General features: G+C 30.8%; 1 pseudogene; it reads right to left on the reverse strand.

Moving 5' to 3' along the window:
* Window positions 1-2,219: 2,219 nt before the first annotated feature.
* LOC149532883 (transcription factor MYB1 pseudogene) lies at window positions 2,220-4,532 on the reverse strand (annotated as a pseudogene).
* Window positions 4,533-5,902: the final 1,370 nt, after the last annotated feature.

Consider the following 5,902-nt stretch of genomic DNA (forward strand, 5'->3'; position numbering starts at 1 on the left):
AATTCAATTATCAAGTGGAGAAACTTTACATTTAACCTAGCCCAAGTGTTTTTGTAAAAGTTTCTACCATTAAACTCAGTTTTCTAAATGTTCTAAATGTCTCTTATATTTCCATTTAGACCCCCATCATTTTAAAAATACTATTTGAAATTCTTTCCATATTCATCTTTCCAAATTTAAAAGATTAAATTGAACCTATATTATAGGTACACTGCAGATCATAGGTACACAGTGATTTCGCAGGCCTACGGTGGGTGGGGTATGAAATACCTGTCCGCTCAATATCATAATGCATATGTATATTTTTTTTAAACGTTTTTAATATAACATTTTTTTTTAAAATAACGTTTCTCAAACAAAATTACAAATCGCAAATGCGTTTTAATGAATTTTCACTGTGATAATTCGCTCGACTTTCCAATTAATTGTGTGTGTGTGTGTGTGTGTAAATATACACAGAATTTTATACAGTATATATTTATATGCGAAAATGCAGATTTGAATTATATATATATATATATATATATATATATATATATATATATATATATATATATATATATATATATATATTTTCGCAAAGAATATATATATAATTTTATGAGTTTCCTATAAATATTTATTCTCTAAATTTTTTCAATAATTTTCTAATGAATTTGGCTACAATTCAACTCTAGCCCCATATTCTTTTCAGATCTATGCATATAAAGATTCTCAAATAAATTTTAACTATTCATATTGAGCATGCATACAATTAAAATAGGAAAAAATTTCAGAAGACATATGGAAGACACGAAGAAGACAGAAAATGCAAGATGCGGAAATAGCATAAGTAAAATCACAAGAATCTACTCAGATTCTGATGTTAATTTTCTCTTCCTCAGAGAACCTGCAGATCAAGCTCCTCCCTTCTTCAGAGTTCTCAAGTCTTCCAATGCTCCAAAAGCTCTCCACGCTCTCTCTAAGCTTCTAGGAATGCCTGAATATAAAGAGCTTTCAAGAAACATCTAGAATGCTTCTAGAAACAGCTGGAAGGTGTCACCAACTAAGCATGGGTCTTTTTCCAACCTTCAAGATGAGCCATAGGGTTGTAGACACCATGTGCTTAATTGATGCACTAACCCCCGTGTTGTTGACACATGAGAAATAGAAAAGTGCGTTAACTCCCATGCAAGCTTATAACTCTATTTCACTTTTATATAATTTCCATTTAAATATTTATAACTTCCATTTTAATTTTTATAACTTTTATTATTATTATTTATTTATTACTTATTATTATTATATTATTATTATTATTAATTTTAATTTATAATTTTCTTTTATTTAATTCTTTTCCTTAATCAATTTTCCATTTAATTAATTATAATCAAAATATCAAATAATATGATGTTTTATAGTAATTTTCTCAAATAATTAATTTATTAATCAAATCTATTTATTAAGATTTAATTAATAGAAAATTCACCATAGACCTCCAAGAATAAAATATGAAAACCCATCGTAGATCAATTCACACAAAATCAGTTTAAAGGGTTAAAAATCAAGAATCATGTCATCCGACACATTCGGTGGGTAAAATATCCAGACACTTGTCTTACCTCACTAAGACAATTGGCTTAAGGGTTTGGGATTTGGACTTGAGAATTTATCTCCCTTCTCTTATCATTGAGATAGTATAATAGGGTAAGCTCATCCTAGCAATTCAGGGAAGTCGATACCTGGTACCTGCAACCTGCAGAAAACTATGCATGTACATACAATATATATAATGCTAAGCTAAACAGACAATGGCAAGAAGTGGTGCATCGTGTAAATCCCGACTAAGCAAGTGACTGCGACTCTCTTCCTTAACCACATCAGAAACCGCCATATAATAAAAAACACGCACACCATACACATGCAAGTATGGGGTAAGTATCCATAATAAAACACATAAGATAATAACCATCAACTAATCATCAATAATATCTGAAAACAATATAATGATCATCATGTATGCATGAGACGTAAAGTCTAAATGATCTCATCACATAACCTCTGAATCCATAACATAATGTCTGATAGTGTCAAAACAATACCACTAATCCATCAACATAAAACTAGTCCATCATAGTCTGATAATAATAGCAACAATATGTCCAGAAAAAATGTGAACGAGAGTAGGCACTACAATATGTTTTTAACTATTGACAAAAACATGTAAAATAAAAGAACAACTATAAATATTGTACGTTATTTAACCAATTTGACCAATCATACTGCTGAGAACTTGTGTAGATTCCATCCATTCCTTGTTCCAAGCTACTACCAGGTCTTGCATCGATTGTGAGATTGTCCAGATAATAGTATGGGCACGATAGAAAACCAATGTCCACTTTCTGCATTTGATTGAAATTCAAAGAGCTCCCTGATGCTTCAAATTCGTTTTCTGTAACACGCTTTGAATGTTCCAATGGGGACTCGACTAAATTGGGCATGAATGGTGGAGAAAATTGATCAGTATTTTGTATGGATGGAAATTCCAACCGAGCAGAAGTTTTCTGAATTCCAGACTCATTCTCTGTCAACAGCTTCTCTTCAGATAACTTAGAATTCTTTGTATTTTTGACACCAACAGGGGAATTAAAGTCTCGATGATCTGAAATGCTAGCTGTGACCTCATTTCTGTTGCAGCACCTTGATAATCTAATCGCCTTTGTTTTGATGGGAGCAGATTTATGAACACGAGTATGATCTTCAGAATGAGCAAGATTCAATTTTTTGATGGGCTGGTTGTGTGGAAGGCACTTCTTGCTTAATTTTGTGTGCCAGTAGTTCTTTATTTCATTATCTGTTCTACCAGACAGCCGTCCTGCAATCAGAGACCATCTGCATATAACATTAAATAATGTGTTATGTTTGGATCATTTGATTGTTGACTGCATTGAAGACTAATGATCTCTTAAAGGTTTAGAAAGTTTGTGAGAATCGAGTCTTAAAGAAATTATTCAATTCTTATGCCAAAAAGGTTTTGGAATATATATATCAATATAATTGATTAAAAATCACATAACTGGATCTTTATAATAATATAACTTAAACAAGTGTTCTATTTATTATATTGTAGTACTTGTCTATGATGAACTGTTTCAGTTCCAATGTTATGAATTGTTATTAATTTTTTTGAATAGCTGATGTACTCACACCAAACTCAATACTTTCCTTTTATTATGCTGTAGCGGCTCTTCGAAACTCTTTTAACTGAAAAATAGTTATTTCTTCGCAACAAATTGAGACTTGGCATCAGGTCTATGGTTCTATACTTCAACATAAACAAGTAAACAAATTGTAGGCATGTTATTACATCTCGCTAATTAATAATAAATAAGCTGTTTACATTATTGTGTATATTTTATCTATTACTTTCACTTTATATTTGAGATAATGAATGATTTAAACATTACATACCAAGGCATGATTTGTAAGCTAAAAGTATTAAATTTTAATGAGTGCTACTAAAAGTTTTTAGTAATATTTTAAAATTGGTCATTCTATAGTTTAAGCACTGCATTTCAGCTTAAGAATTGAAGTTTCAAGTAATTGATAAGTCTAGAAAATGTTCTGATGGAGCAATTTATAGACCCATGTTAGATTCACATAAAATGATTTCAAATATTTTTGTAACATAATGTTTGTTTGTTACATAAGACCTACTCCTTTATAAATATAGATCTAAATGCTCTCATAGAACCATGTTTCTAGTAGACAAAAATTAAGATTAAAATAGACCTTGATTTTCTTGATGATGGATCATATACTATGATCAAAAACGTTGATGGTAAAAAATTGTTACACAATGAAACCTAAAAACAAGAATTCATTAAAATAGACTTCAATCTATTTTCAAGATGATTGACACAGTAGAGAGACTTCAATTGATGAATTTAAATTGATCCAAAAATTATCTTCAGCTATTAGGAACAATAGAAATAATCTAAATTAACTTTTATTATTATTTTCTAAAATGATCGAATCAATTTGAAACTCTTGATATATTTTTCCTATTTATATTCCAGTCATATATCAACTAAAAGATAATATCATACCAGTTCAAAACTCTTAAAAGTTTTTATATTTTATTCCAATCATATTCAGTGATCATCATCAGGAAAAAGATTATAGTATACCTATTGCCGAGAAGTCCATGCAATCGAATAATGAGTTCCTCTTCATCAGCAGAAATGTTTCCATGCTTAACGTCTGGACGAAGATAGTTAATCCAACGTAATCTACAACTCTTTCCACTTCGATTCAGGCCTGAAAAACCCCATTTTTTTAATAACAACACAGCTTAACATGTCCACCTTTTGGAAATGAATAAGAAAAAAAACAAATTCTTTTAGTTCACCTGCTTCTATGGGCACAGAACTCCATCTTCCCTCCCCATGATTTGTGACATATTCTTTCAAAACCATGTCTTCATGGGCACTCCAGGCCCCACGTTTGATGACGGAAATATCTTGACAACAGCCAGAAGGAGACCTACCCATTCTAATGCCTCTGTTAATTTACATCAAGCTAAGCACGTTTATTTATATGCTGTAAGTGACAGAAGAAGGATGTGTTTTGTCAACAATGACATGACTTTCAATGTAGAAAAAGAGGACTTAATGAAGTTTCATGTGAATCAGGCAAACTCGCACATTTAAAGTGTGCGACGCCACTAATAATGTATGCCATGCTGTGAAAGTTAAAGATACGTGACTAACTCTTCCTTTACATTTGTGTACTATAAAATGATTCATTAATAGCATGGACTACAAAATGACCCATTTCCATTTTTTTCCCTCTTGATATGGATTCCAATATGAATGAGCTGCTTAACCCGCAAACACCGTAAATTTGTTTGACAAACAGATAAATTTCATTGATTATGTCCCACAATCACAGTACCGTTTTATGATTGTGAAGATCTGGTATCAAAGAGAAGTACCACTCATAAAAAGTTCAGGAAAAAATGAATGGCGCATGGAATGCTTGAAATCATGGAAGCCAAGAATATTGAGAATAATGACAAAGCAAGAGTTTGAAGATGGACACAATTACTTTGGAGTTAAATCATCAATAGTTATTTTCACTAATAATTAGGTGATGAATGTTAATTGTATTATTTTAACATTGTGATGGAGATTATTAGATGACCATGGATGTTAATCGTATTATTTAAACACATCTTGATGACAATCAATTTTAAACTATATAGTTAGAATGTAATAGGTAGTATGAAAATATGAAGATATGAAGGAGAAATAATCATTAGGGAGGCTATGTAATGAGCAATTTATAAAGTACATTTTTTTCAAAAGTTTTAAATAGGATTTGATTGTGGGAGTAAATGTATGGTTAAATACATTTCTATTGAATGAAAGTTGTGAATCAATATTCAATATCATCTTTAAAAGTGATCAAAGTTAAGTGAATATTTAAACATTATGCAAATACGTGCTCGGTGAATAATTTATGTTCATAAAAGAAATGTTCTTGTATTTTATAAAAATGTTTTGCACATAAACCTAGACAAGCTTGCATGCTAGCCTCAGTCTTCATGCCTAGCAATGCAGAGTCTTATGTATAGCTTGTGGCATCATGTGTAATTTATGCAATCTCATAGATCATGTAAATCCTTACTTCACACACCATTCCTACAACATTAAGAATCATGCCACACAACTGGAAAGACTCTCTATATAGCTAGAACTACCATCAAATAAATAATGATTAGAAATGGAATCTCCCATAAATAAATTTAAGAAAAGGAAATAGAAACACATCAAACCATAAGACCATGATTAGAAAAAAATAGACCCCCATTGAAAAATCTTCAAAGGAGAGGTAATCCAAAAGTGAACAAAATGCTTCT

This window comes from Cupressus sempervirens, chromosome 10 (assembly GCF_028749045.1).
Source record: "Cupressus sempervirens isolate cs-2001-9-10 chromosome 10, ASM2874904v1, whole genome shotgun sequence".
Taxonomy (NCBI): Eukaryota; Viridiplantae; Streptophyta; class Pinopsida; order Cupressales; family Cupressaceae; genus Cupressus; species Cupressus sempervirens.